Source organism: Apteryx mantelli, chromosome 1, assembly GCF_036417845.1.
Source record: "Apteryx mantelli isolate bAptMan1 chromosome 1, bAptMan1.hap1, whole genome shotgun sequence".
Taxonomy (NCBI): domain Eukaryota; kingdom Metazoa; phylum Chordata; class Aves; order Apterygiformes; family Apterygidae; genus Apteryx; species Apteryx mantelli.
In genome coordinates, this window is record NC_089978.1 from 9,466,607 (window position 1) to 9,481,563 (window position 14,957).

At 41.4% G+C, this 14,957-nt stretch overlaps 1 long non-coding RNA gene across 1 annotated transcript; it reads right to left on the reverse strand.

Annotated features, from left to right (window-relative positions):
- Positions 1–1,437: 1,437 nt before the first annotated feature.
- Positions 1,438–14,779, reverse strand: LOC136996271 (uncharacterized). Its single transcript, XR_010887541.1, has 2 exons — positions 3,666–14,779; positions 1,438–2,355 (listed from the first exon to the last, which is right to left on the reverse strand). It is a non-coding gene; the product is annotated as an uncharacterized lncRNA (long non-coding RNA).
- Positions 14,780–14,957: the final 178 nt, after the last annotated feature.

The window sequence follows — 14,957 nt, forward strand, 5'->3', positions numbered from 1 at the left end:
ACAACTCCCGGGCTAATTCCCAAGTGTTTTTACAATCCACTTGAGCGAGTTGCTAGCAGGGAGAAAAACTCCAGTTTATCTACATGCTAAAGAAGGGAAGGAACATAGCTGTCTAATATCCCCGCCTGTTTGCAGCAATGCACTGTGTTGGTCCAAAAAGTATTTTCAGTAAATGTTACTCAACTTGTAAAGTAATTATCATGGGCAAACAATCCATAATGAATTAACAAGCTGTTCTCTTTACATTGGGAGCATCTGGTAAATCTGGATATACTATGAGAACCATAGTTTGGACATGTTCCAAGTGAGACAGGAATCTGGATAAGTTACAAGCCTGGCCATGATCAGTTCTTGTTTCGAGTTCAATTTATATGAGACAATACGGTGTTTGGGTACTTTGGCATTAGTTTTAATTTATAGACAAATGGTGAATGGAATGCATTTCTGTGTCAAATTAACCACTTTAGTGCTGTCAAAGGTGCCAGAATCCATCCCTAAAATAAAATGCACCCTAGATATTCCATATATATTTATATATATATATACATACACGTATGTGTGTGTGTGTATATATGTATATATATGTGTATATATACACACACACATACATTGCTACTGAAAACATCTCTAGAATGCTGGTATGTTAAAAGCTGCTGCTGTGTTGCTGGACTGCAGTGGAATTTAACAGTAAACAGGAACATTATTTCCTGCTCAAATAAAATCTTTTTAGATCATTTGTGACTGTTTTTTCTTCTTGTTAGCAGAAATTCTTGCTTCTCCTTTTACCCTTTTTTCCCCTAACTGCTTCTGTCACAGGAATAAGGAAGTACCCGTGTAGTTATTTGTCTCAAGTCATGCTATGTGGAACACTGCACAGATTACACACTACCACATTAATAAGCGTACGGGAGCAAATAAATGCTTTATTCAAGCTCTGCATCAGTAATAAAGGGCCGCACGCTACACACTTTGCAAAGACAAAAGCCTTTGAAAGGGCAAAAATCAGACTGGTGAATATAGCCTGGTAATACCACTTAGCTCTGCTGAAGTGCTTTATGAGTCTGTTGCTCCTTTGCCTTGCCCTTATATTGCTCTTTACCTCTGTACCCAGCACGTGGAAATGTGAATGATCGTGATTGCAACCTGATGCTTACGGGCCAAAGTTCAGCAATGTGTTTAAATTCAAATCACTGTGTTTTGCAATTTGCTCTTGCTTTATAAATGTGCAAATCAATACACAAAGCACAAGGAGTGGAACGCGGCTATCAGAAAGTAACTAAGGGATTCATGCTATAATCCCTGTAAAACAGCTAAAGGCAGGCAAAGTCATTTTGGAGGTAATAGCATATGTACTAGCACTGTGGTAGAAGTCAGCAGAGCTTTGAGGTACCTCCAGTTTTTCTTTACAATGAATGCGCCAAAACACAAAGCACTTAACTCGAGAAAGTAGGTTTTATTAGAACATAAATGAGCACAATTTTTTTTAATAGAAAACGTTTGAAGTGAGGTGGAACAGGAAGTTTGCAAATGGCTCTTCCCTCTTTCTCTACCCTTTTAGGCCAGGTCCTTTCTTTCAGACCTGCTCTCACCAGAGCAACTCTTCACCACCTTCCTGGGTTACAACCAACTCTGCACAGCCCAGCTTTCTCTTTCTGTTACCTTCTGGGCCTGCTGTGTCACTGCTCCCTGCTTTTCTCAGAAAACCTCATTTCTGCTCTTAAAGCAGGCCCCTCGATGAGGCCTCTCTCTGTCCCATCCTACACTTCAGATGGTTCAACCAACCCATCGTGCTTATTTGCTCCACAGAAGGGCTTGTCCCCCCTCCACAGGTCCGCCTGTGGCTGCAGCATCCAAGACAAGACAGCGAGGCAGTCTTCCTCCCTGCTGCCAAACCACAGCCTTTTAAAGGAACACAATATATAAAATGAGCAAAAATGAACAAAACAGGTCCCACCCCTCCAGGCTGAAAAAGTAGGTTGAATGGCTGTGGCTGTTTTGCCCTGCAGAAGTCAGCTGCTCTACATAGTCACCTACTTTGCCTTGTTTCAAACTGGCTTTGTATCCAGGAAGGTGTTCCTTATAGGTACATTTGGCATTTCTACGTCTTCTGCTGATTTATGCAGGTGAATAAAGGCAGGCAAGCAAATCCATAGCACATATGCGTATTTATAATTGACAAACAGCTCCGTTCTCAATACCGCGCGACAACTGTTACCCTTGCCCATGCTGTCGGTGGTGGTACAATCTGTGAGTGTAAGGGACGTAGGGAGTCATTCGGAGAGAGGCGCAAGACGAGGCTTGCGATTTCACACCAGAGCTTATGTACGCCTTCAGACTTGGGAGCCAGGCTGCAATCTGAGGAAGTAAACAGATCTTGTATCCCATGGATGGATTGCATAAAAACGGTGAGTGCCCAAACGTAAACCTCACAAAGTATGTTGCTTACCCATTTCACTTAAAATTTCGCCAAACTAATTGAGAAACAAGCAATACACTACATTCTATACTGTTCAGGCTGCTATTTCAGGCAGGTCAATAAATTATTGATTCAAATTATCCAGTCATCAAATTAATACAGCAGAAAATCAGATAACCTAATGAAAGGCAGAATTTTTTTCTTTTATCCTAAAATTTAATGAAGACCTAGTTTTATTTTAACCAGAAAAACCCAGCTAGTATTAGCTAGTGGAGTTTATTGACATAGTTAACATGCCACTGGGGAACAAGCAGAAGTGGCCGTATGATATTAAGTGTATATTTAGGTCTTAGGCCACTTAAATGATCCAAGCAAACAATAACTGTACCCTGGCTTAGCTCGATGAAATACAGTTATACAAATGTTTGTGCATCTCCCTTAAATCTCACTGTTAATGCATGTTATCAATTTGCTATTGTTCTTTTTCCCTTACTTTATGCACAGAATCTTCTCAGAGATTTAACATGCAAATGACGGCTGAATCATCTCCAACGGCAGTTTTCAAATAGCACTGGCTTTTTCACTGAGAAGAGCATACCAGCAACAGAGTGCTTTCCATTTTTAGCAACTATAAAAGATACAGTTCACCCTCCTTCTCTCTGACTGTGGCTTGATGACACAATAAATCCCACATTGGAGTCCTTAGTATCAGACTAGATATGCCATAACCCACTATGCACATCGAGCTTTAACTCGTGCTGCCAGTTAAAATTTCTTCAGAAGTTTTGCTGGTTTAATTTTGTACTGGCGTGCTTAATGCAATTACAGCTACTGTCTCTCTGTGCCATTGTCACTTTATGTCACATCAGGTATCACCTATCCTCTACCAGCTCTGGTACATCCATCGGACTGTAAGGTCCATACCACAGATTCTGAGTAATTCAACAGAAACGCAGTCATGTGCCCCCACCTAACTGGAACCAAACCTCTGCACTTGGTGAACCGGTAGTGCACAAACCCAGTAATAACAACAGGGGAGACATGGTCTCACACACACACACATACGCTCACGCACGCTAAAAATAAGAGACATGCTTTCACTGAAACAAAGCTGAAAACAAGAAACTCAAAGAGCTGTTTAATTTCTCAGGCTCTCTCTCCCTAAGCCATTCTGGATAGGGCCCATTTGGGTGTGCTCACACAGGTGTGAAAAGCAAGGTGCGTAAGGGTCTTGGTAGAGAAAACTTACCTCCTTTTTCTGGTTGAGACTGCAAATGCAAGACCTACATCAGCGTCAGCTGTGTTTTGTAAAAACAATTAAAATTTATTCAGCACAGCATCTCCTTAATATCCATTCTTTATTTGTCAATCGCTGTTGCATTCTCAGCATTTTTAAGCCATGACAGATCTTTACTGTGAAGAAACATAGGAAGTAATAAGAGCTCATAGCTCATCTTGTTAGCTTTTGACCCAAAACCACCGTGTTTTTTTTTTTTTAAGGCTGTTTTGCATTTTATTAGAGCACATTCCGCTCATAGCTAAACAATTAAAGTTTTTTGTCCCAGTTATCAGGGTGCTTTCAAAAGTCTTCCAAGTCTTTCTCTTTGTGCATGAGTGAATATTCAGGCTTGGGAAGACATGGTGAATTATTAATTTTGGTCATAGCGTTCCAGAGAAGAGCAAGGAGAGAAGAAGCGAACTTGCCTGCCAGCTTCACCACTGCTTTAAGTCAGATCCTGGATTCCTGGGCACTTGTGTTAAGCTACATTTCCAAAAGATAAGACTGCCCTATGTGCTGCTTAGCACCTCCATTGCTTTAAGATGGATTTTTGAGTCTAAAAAATGTTATTTTCCGTACACTCAGGTTTTGCACCAGTGACTTCTCTTCTCTTGGAAAACTGACATGCCTGGCCCCAATCACCCATGACCAGTCAGCAGCAGGGTAATGAGTGATATTTTAGTGTGCTTTTGTACCAGTGTGAACTTCCTTCCTTTGTCTTAGAATCTGCAGCGTGTGTGTGAACTCAGCAGAAAAACAACCCCTATGATAACTGCAAAGACTTCTAGTTATTAGAGTCCTGGCTGGTTTTAAAACCTTGCCTTGGTTCAGCTAAACAGAACGATTGGAGTTAAAATAACATGTGCATAGATATTATTACTACAGTAAATCTCTTTTCTTTGGCTTCTGACAAGAAGAAACATCTTAGTGTTGCTGCAAGACAGAGGCAAGACATCTGCAGGAAAGAGTGGAACTTGTTTTGCCAATAAGAAATTGCTTTTTGAAACAGAAGTAGCCCCTCCTCCCTGCACACATTCTCTGCGGTCATGTCACAATTTCCCTGTTGCTAAAGTCCATCCTGTCAATTCCTTCCTTGTTGACTTTGGCAGCAAGTTCCTCCAAATCAAGTAAGTGGTGACAAATTCCTGCTCTAAGAAAGTAAGAGCCCGTGGGGAAAGTGAAGCATAGCCATTAAAATGTTCCATAAGAAAAAACAGCATGTCACATCCATATTTTCCTTGTCAAAGATTTTGAAAACTTCCACAACTTGACAAAGTGATTGTAAATTGTCAGTATGCAAAGGCAATGTAGTTCAAATTTGGAAAATTGTTGGCTCTTTTTCCCCACCGATGGCACTTTTCTTGTTCTGTTTTCTTTTCTCTTTCTCTGTAAGATAACGTCCAGAAAAGACTTGCCTCCAGGAAGGCACAATGAGTATACAACTAACATATAGATTATTCATGAGGTCATACATTATCAGCTTCGAACAGCCCAGACATAGGGGCTAAGACCACTAAGTGAATTATGACACTGTCCAAGAGATGAACAGAACATCCCACTGGCACAAAGGAGTAAGGTAGTTCCGTGCTCTCCAGCTATTTGTCAGCACACCCATCAGGCTGCATAACCACTGTAAATGCAGCTCGTAGCCAGACACTATATTTTCAGAGTTGAAATTAAAATAAACGGAGCCATTCTGAATAAGAAATGAGAACGTCCAACCTGCTTTATTTTAACCCACGCTATGGTTTGTATACAAAGGATAAAATTTCCAACTCAGTTAAAGAATTTATGTCCTGTTTTCAGAAACCTTCTCCATCTCAGCCCTTAAAGGGTCAGATGCCTTACTGCTGAGATTTCAGGAGGATTGGGAGCTCAGTCCAAAAGGCAGTGAAACACGATCCGGTGGACCATTACAATGTCTATCTTCCAGCTGAATCCAGAACTTCCTCTTGGGCACCTTGGCCTCAGTACACTACAGGAGGAGAGTTAGGTGCCTTCTCACACAACACAAAACAATCTTTTTTCTGAGCAAGAAACCACTTCGAGTCAGTCTGCTAATTGGGAAGCTGCCTACAACTTGCTGGAAAAGCTGAGGACAGGCATGTTTGCAGCCCTGACACACTTTGGGCATAAAGTCAGGGCATACAAACAAATCACTGCAAATCCTATAAAATCCAGAAGAGTTTGCACAGAGGGCAGAAAAAAGGTCTTTACAGGGCCTGTGATCTGTGAAGCAGGTTTTCATAGGCAAGTAGACTTTTGGATGGCAGAGTTTTGTTGCTACACAATAATAAAACTCGCTTCAGTTTAGTAGGTGGAACCAAAACCAGGTTAGGAATTGAACTAGATTCTAAGAGGTGGTCAACGATGGATGTAATTTCATAGATTTGAATGAATTTGGTCTTAGTATCTATAGATCTGCAATACAGTTTCAGGACACAGTCTCCTTATAGTTTGGCCCTATTTAAGGGAGCAGAGAACATTCTTATCAAGCTGAGGCTAGAACATGACCTTCTCGCGATTAATCTAGCTGCATAGGTTGGACTGTCATCATATGAAAAAAACAAAAGCAAACCAGAATTTGTCTCCTCCATGAAAGGGGTAAAGGATAAAACACTGACATAATTCAAGTTTACTTTAGGAAATCAAAGATTAGAGCTTGCAGTAAATGCAAGTAGTTAATCCAAAAAAAAAATCAAATAATCAAAAAAACCTTATTAATTTAGCCCAAACTATACACAGCTCATTTTTTACTACAATTCAAATCATCAGTGGTGTAACTCATAAAACTTTTCCCCAGGAAAAGGCAGTGATTCATCCACAAGTGGTAACATTCAGACTAGTTCCAGGGGGAAAAAAAAAAAAAAAAAGTTGTCCACTTTCATCAATCCAAATTTTAAGGGACAGAGAGCAAACAAGAAAGAGCCTGTACAGGGAAGGCTAATGGGTTAAAGATGACTCAATTTTTCACTGGAGCACTGCAAACAGGAAGAGGCTATTTTGTAAATCATAGGTCATTTCCATAACCTGAAAGACGATATGTATACTAACAAGTCATTACAGCCAGGAATCACAGACGAGACTTTCTGTGTTATTAACCCTGAACAGAGCTCAAGTGCTGAGCACACTTAAACTCCTGCAGATCCTTCTGTACAGTTTGCGCGGACTGGAAAACCGTTGTGGACGAGCCACAGCATACGCTGGTGTCACAGATACACCCCTGTGCCTGCTATAACCTTGTCTTATCCTCCTGACCCCGTTTCTCTAATCCTTTAATCATTCTTGTGGTGTTTCTCTGTGTTCTAATACATCAAACACCCTTCTTGTACTGTGAACATAGTTTTGGAAGCTGGTTCAAAAGGCTTGATCCCTGCAGAAGAGGCGGATGCAAACCCTACTCTTGTGTGTTTGGTATTCCCTGTGCTGTGTGGAAGAGAGAGACAGAGATTATCCGCTCTTTATAGCCATTGTGGAAAATGTCTTGTAAATCTTCACTCTTTTGCTTGAGCTGGTCACTAGTTTGCTCTTTTTCTGCAAACTGATAGGAATGTTATCTACTCCAGGAGATGCTAAGGTCTCATCTGTGCTATACTTCTGAGACGGTTCTAAAGTGAGAACTGCTGGTATCCAGCTTTTTAAATTTAAAGCACTTTGGATAGGAATTCAGTTTTGAAAATAAAGGTCATGCCTTTTAAGTAAGTGAAGTGACTTTAGAGATTTTCTGACTCACCAAATCTGCCCTCTACAGCTGACTACAGCCTGACTTGAACTTTGAGCCCCTTTCACTCCAGCTGACTGTTAAATCGACTGAAATCAGGGATAGGTATTTTTGAATCTTTGTTCAAACCCTTTGAAAACACCTAAATATTGTGTAGGTGACAAGCGAGTGGAAAGTCCTCAGCAGAACATTAACACAGAATATGAATCACTAAATGATTCATGAACATGATAAATTTTCCATCATCACTTACTACTAGTTTTTACTATGTATTGCTTCCTAACAGATCTTCAGTCAACAACAGCCTGAACTACTTATACATGTGCAGTTATTCCCATATGGAGTTCCACTGATTTCAGAAAAGTTAATGACTCCCTAGTAATTACATGAGTAACTATCATACTTTATGCCACTGGATATGAAATCAGATCACATAAAATCTGATAAGTACCCCTGGGCCTTTAAAAATTAGGCAGGGTATTACCCAATATTAGTAACATTAGCTTATAGACACAACGGGCAAAATTTATTTAAGGTAGGTGCATAGGTTAGAAGTATAATTTTGAGCTAGTCTGGCCTCTGCTCCCTCCATAGTCAATAGAAAGGAACAAGCATCTCAAGAGACAAATTAGTCTCACTGTAACACAAGCATGAGAATTGAGCCCATTCCTGCATAATAGCTACTCACATAATTAACTGTCTAGTCATTAACTGTTGAAAATAGTGGGACTCCACATGAGAGTAATTATACATGCACAAATAATGTTTAGGAGCAGGCTCCTGTATGTATAATGTTTGGCTCTTCTCAGCTGGAAGAATCACAGACATGCAAAGCAAAATGCAAAAGAAAGCTCAGATAAAAACTTATATATATATAATTCATATATTTATAATTCCTAAATAAAAGTAACTGGAGGATTAGGAAAAAAAAGGAAGCACTAGGGCTGTTACACTCACTCAGACTATAAAGTGAAAAATATTAAAGCAGTGTTAAAACACTCCTGCAGCCACCCTCTGCTGGTAGAGGCCCACAAGTACAATAGACGAGCAGCATCTCTAATTTCAAAGCTGCCATAGCCCAATACTTCCTACATGCATTTGGCAGCACCGTGTGGTATTTGGATACACAGAAGAATTCAGCCAGAGGTGTGAAGCGAGCGGTGGCGAGCATGGGCAGTGGAGGTGCTCACGCCGTCTCGCTGCCCGTCAGCATTACGGGGCATCGCATGTGCTTCGGGTCCTGCACCCCACGGGGTGACCCTGCCATTCCCTCACCCACGTTGCAGCTCCATCCAGCCCTCCCCGGCACCGTCAGGTTTAACCTTGGGGCCACACCTCTAGGAGATTCCGTCATGGGGGAGAAGATATCGAGAGGTGGATTTATGACCAGTAACGTGATCCGTGTTCTCTCTGTTGCTCTGTAAACAAAACAGATTGGCTAGTAAGCCACAATCCCTGCCTGATCATTGACTCTCTAAGCAAGTGCATACATTTATTTTATTAAAAAAAACAAAATCTCATGTTCCTGTCTTGGGGGGGGGAGGGGGGAGAAGGCTCCCTCTTATGAATTTGATTGTTTTTTAAAAAGAAATAACACAAAGCCTCTTTATATCTTGGATGTAGAAAAGCAAATGAAACATTTTCAGTGATGCCACAGAGTATGTATGAAAATGAATATCTTAGTAGTTAAAACTGTAATATTACAGGAAGGTTGAAGTCACATTTTATCTGTAAGGAAACTCCTTCCAAGATAACCCTTATTAAAGTGGGAGTGGTAGTCTGCTACACTTACTAGTACGTTAAAATGGTGACATCCTATAGATGTACTGCTAATTCTCTGAATTTCCTCTTTAAAGTGTTGTCAACTAGTTTTCCAAGGGATGATAATTTTTAGGCAGAACACTTTAGGCATAACGTATCATAAGAAGAGCTAGGTTTGCTTGGCTTGCTGCAAAGTGAGTTTTTCACCACTGCATTTCAGTGCTGGTGACTGGTTGGTTCCTAGCAATGCTGGGGTCCTGCATCTTCACGTGACATTTGCAAAATGGTATTTTTGTCTTATCAGGTAGTTGAAAATTTTAAGTTTCTGCCATCTTAGGGCTATGAAGCAAGAGTACCTAAGCCAGAATTTTGATCATACCATGGATTTTAGTGTCACATTTGAAGACAATAGAGAAATCACCCATCCAAAAGTTAAAGCTGAAATAATTACACACATTATGAATCAAAGAAATGCTTTCCCCCCCTGCCCAGTGCCTATTCATCAAAGGCTGCCCCAGCAAAGCTTGGAAAAAGGAATATCTAAATCTCAATAAACTGCCACTGATGACCAAGTGTGAAACTAGCTGTAAAATATATAGCCAATTACAATTCTCATAGTCTACGCAGAGGAAAGCAGCCAAGTGAACATCAGGTAAGAATCATTGTCTCCTGGAAAACAGCAAGGGAATGATTCCAAATGACTGGGCACTACAGAAGAGAAAGTATTTGGAGTGGATGCATTACACCTCTGGACACTAGAGCAATTGCTCTGCTTTGTATTTGTCTTCCTTTAAATGAAGTATTTGAAACAAATGGCTGAAGAGGTCTATTTAAGCTCAGAGAAATAAGCTCCTGTCCTTATCCCAGGTATCATTAGTTTAAGAAATGGAAGGTGCTACTTTACATTTTTAAATGAAAAGATTAAAAATACAAAACTTGGCGCATGGAAAGCACTTTTCATCTACCTCTTAAGTGTTATTAGATCTATTTTTTCCCCCAGAGATTTAATGAGAACCAGAAGAAAGATCTTTGTTCACAGAGTTAAAAGATGCCAAAGCAGAATGAACCTGTTGATGTTAACAACACAGCAGCCAGACATTCACACATGTCATCCAGAGCAAAACACGGTCCTGAGGGGTGTAAACAACTTGCCCACTAAATGTGACAGAATGGGATCCAGATCCTCTGAAGTCTGAGCTCAATAACTCTTGTGATTTGTGACCTAATTTTAGTATTTGTTATTCAAATATTCCTCACTTATCTCATGTGGATACATGCAGCTGTAATATAAAACATGAAAGAGAAATGCCTACTAAGAAATATCATTTATATGCCTCTGCATAAAAATGAACATAGCTTGTATGCAGAAAATGGAGAAATTAAATTGGTTATAACTTGCATAGAATATATAGGGCTTCTCTATGGGTTATTTAGCTGAAACTAAAGATGGTCAAACCTGTTTCTTCCTTCAATACTTGACCTGCAGAACTCTTCAAAAAAGTGCAGAGCCACCTTTGTGTTATGAGCTCATCATAGTTTCCTTATTTAACAGAGGACTTCCTAACACTTGCATGATTACCAATGTAGGGCTAAGGAAGAACATTTGATCACACTGCCTCTAAAGAGAAGATGAAGAGATAAGGCGCTTGGTCAAATTTAGCAGAGGTCACGCACAAGACTTCTTGGACACATCTCCTATGTGATGAACTACTTACAGCACAGTGGCTTTCTCCAGTCAGCTATGAAGAAGCTTCATCTGATGGTATGCCAAGACACATCAGTGCCCCCTGTCTCTAAAGGCTAACTGCTTGTGCTAAAGGCCCATATTTATTAGAGCAGTTGTTCCCAAATTGGAAGGGCATGAGCTTCTGGAAGGGAGACACAGAAGGCATGGGGACAGAAGTGCCCATGCCTGCCCAAGGGGAGAGGATGGCAGCTCATGAGACCACCATCCCCACACCTTCCCCACTGTAGGGAGCAGAGCCAGTGTGACACAGTGCGCGGCCCTAGGTGCTGCTGTCCCACCACCTGGTGCGGGGGAGGATGGAGGGCAGGAGCTGAGACTGCCCGCTCACTAGGGTGATCAGAACCATCTGCTCCAGCTCTGAAGCTGGGCAGGACATCCCAAAAGATGAGAGGGAAAGGAGGCCTCCTTCCTACAAGCTTTCTTTTTTAATTCCCTATAATGATGGGATGCAATAGGTGGAACCCTGCAGCTACCAGTACCACCAGCTCCACACAGCTGAACAAATGTACTGCGTAAAGGAGATAGGGAGCCAAGCTATCACAGAGAAGGAGAGAAAGAGGTTTAAAAAGTTTGGAAAACCTGTGTGTTGGCACAAAGCCTACCTTAATACTTATGCATTATCAAGAAACAAAATGGTGACAAAACCAAACTCCATTCATGGGTGATGGACATGAGCAAAATAATGCTGTGCATTGACAGCTGTGTCACTGCCCGACTGCCAAGCAGTAATTCAGGGAAGACTGGGGTAGCCATCCCGTCGTGCCTCAGAGAGGTGCAGAATACCTACAGGCTGTGCACATAAAGCATAAGCACAGTATGCAGAAAATTCAGCTGCATGGTTGCTTGGGGAGGAATGAAAATCCACCAAACCGACTGCACCGTAATAGGCAGATCCACCCATACCAGAGAGTATAAATGACTTACAGGAAGCAGGCATATTCCAAAGCAAGGCTCTCGTGTCATGATTTGTGCCTAAATTTACCTTTGGATAATGGAGAACAGACTAAAGCAAAAGGTTGGGGTAGTCCAGATAGCATAAAACCTATGTAAAGGAGGCTGTAACTTCACTCAGAATGAATGCCAGCAATGCTAGCCATTTTGGAGAACAATAATACTCAAAAGTGCTGCTGGAAACTTGAGAGATCCCACACATACCTGTTTCCACAGCCAAGCACGTCACATGCTGCTGTATTCCCAGCAAAGTTAACCCACAACCTCTTCAAGGATGAGAGTTAGAAAGACAAGCATGATTAGAAGTTTTCACATAAAATGATTCAGATGTAAACTGTATTTGTCTGGGACTGAACTGTCACTTTCAATCTGTTCTCAAGAGGGAACAGGTACTCCATCCCAGGTGCCTATGGACAACAAACCAAGCTTCTCAGGGCTTTCTTGATTCCTTTGGTTCTCAGTGAAGAGTAACCAAACTCATTCATTTTCACTGGGCTGGAGTAGCTACTAAAATTTCCCTTTCCCTTCTTCATCCACTTGTTTCCAGGAGGTAGCATTGGGACAGTAGTTACACTGGTCACAATTTACTCCAGTGATGAAAGGAGCTCTCGTGGGCAGGGATTTACAGGAAGATTAACAGACCTCACTAATATGAACTAGCAAAGCATGCACTGTCCTTCATCCCATGCGAGATGTACCCACTTGGCTGCACAACATCCTTCCTCCAATTCACCTGAGGATTGCATCTGTCTCTACTTCTGCTCCTTTGTTTTCCAGAAAGGTTAACAACAGCAATAATCAAATTCTTAGGGGACACAATTATTATTCTATCTGACATTTTCTAAAGCAGAGCAATTACAGTGAAATCACTGCACATTTCACTATGGAGCAGCAGGAAAACATGCACTGCTATCAAAACAGAGGCAGTAAATCATATTTGCATTGTGAGAAAGTTCATAGTAGTGAAGCTGCCTTCAACCGTATCAGGAAGAGTCGAAAAATGTTGACATGGAAAGCTGAAATTATACCTTTCATCCATCATTTATGATATATCTTAGCATCCAATTCTTGCAGATCTACTCTTCAATTAAATATAAAATGTGTATTCGGCTAGGTGTGTGGGGCAACATACAATTCCTTAATTATAACAAATTGGTACTCTTCTTAACAGTCCTAAAAGATGGAAACTTGGGAAAAGCTTCTCCACATCTTACTCTAGCTCTCCTCTCCTGGTGTGATTTGTCTGAACTACATCTAGTAGTCACCAATGCTGCTTACAGACATCAGGTTTTCTAATGCTGCAACTGCATGGTCAGAAAGCTACACACAATGAAACACTTTGCTGGGTCAGAGACCTACAAAGCAGAAAAAACATGCTTAATATGCAAGTGCACAAGGGACTTACCACTGCTGCTCCTCCCCAGCATCCTTAGATGCAGTTTAAGGAAACGGAGGCCACAGCAACAAAGCCCAATTTCAGCTGCACACTGGCCACCTGTTTTTACTGCCATCTTAAAAATGCTTTAAATCTGACCTGATCCAGGTTTTAAGAACTCGCACCAATACAAACCTCCTCCGCTTCCACCCTGGGGTAAAGTAAAACACACACACAGAACAGGGTGGGGTGTGCAACACCCTGATTAACACGCTGATAGCTCCCTACGCAGCTCCAGATAGCTGCGTGCCACAGCGCAGAAGTGCAAGTGGCAGAAGGTAGCAAAGGACTGCTTAGACTAGCAATGCCACCAAAGCCTCCACACTGTGAAACTACCTTCCCCCAGAGCTCAAAGCAGAGGGCTCAGGTAGCGTTTCTCCCGAGAATGCATGCCATACTGGATACAAAACAACTCTAGTATGGATGAAACCAAAACCTGAGAATAGGGCACCAGCTGTGCTATGAGCAAGGTAGTTTAGAGGGTCAGCTTAACACATCCATACTGGTTTTAAGAATCTCTCTTATACTGGAGCATGCCAGACCCGTCAGTCATCGAAAGCCTACCCTTTTCACCTTAAGAGCCCCAAGTCTTGTATACACAGAAAAGCAAGATTCAGAAGATTCTGGGACATGCAATAGGCAAAAAGAGCAAGCCTACCGGTGCCCTTTTCAAAGTCTTTGCAAGAACAGTGTAACACTGTCTTTTCCCTAGGATAGTGTAGTAAGAAACCAGGGGCTTTCAAGAGTAGCCACTGAACTCATCATAAGGAAACAGGCTTACATAAACCTGACCTATGGGGACTGAAGCCAAGGCATAAAGGTTAGCTTCTTACCAGCACTCCACTAAATTATATCCTTAGGACACTACATATAAATTACTTGACAGAATGGAGCAAATGAAACCACGTGAGCGGAAACTTGGCCAGGGACCTGAGACGCTTACTGTTGTTCCCAGTTTTCCAGGAAGAGATTATTTGTAGAGAAATGGCAAAAGCAAACAAAAAATAACCAGGTACATAAGTGGATTGAGAAGGCCCAACAGGAGAAACAGACTACAGACAGACTAAACGTTTGGGAAAACACTCAACTCCAGGGCAAAGAAGATGAGCAAAACCAGGGAATTCTGGCACAGGAAAGACACTATCAAATGATGCTCTCCCTGGAGTTCTGCGTTTTTTCCACAGTGCAGTGTTTACTTACCCTAAATTAAATGGCTTCTGCTAAGGAATGCTGTGTGTTCCGTTGTTTATGTACTCACACTACAAAAGCTTGTATTTTAAGCTGAATCATATAGAAAGCAACATATAATTTTGTGTCACTGCATTTGAACAGCCAGAGAAGCTGAGCACACCAGTATGTACGGTCACAGAGACCAGCCTATCAATGTAGCTGCAGGACTTCCTTAGAAATACAGAAATAATGGTGCAAAATTTGATGGAAAATAATAGCCGTAACCGCATTTTTACCCTTGGTTATGGCTTTCACTTCGCCCCCTGCTCTCCCCCCCCCCCCTTTAGTAACAGGGATGAGAAAGTGTTGGAAGATTGCAGTAGCAGTCTCATTATCTTAATCACAACATTCACCGCTTTCTATATTTTTTTCTTGCTAAAAATGTGTTTTTAGTGGGCTTTTGAAGAGTCTACTGTG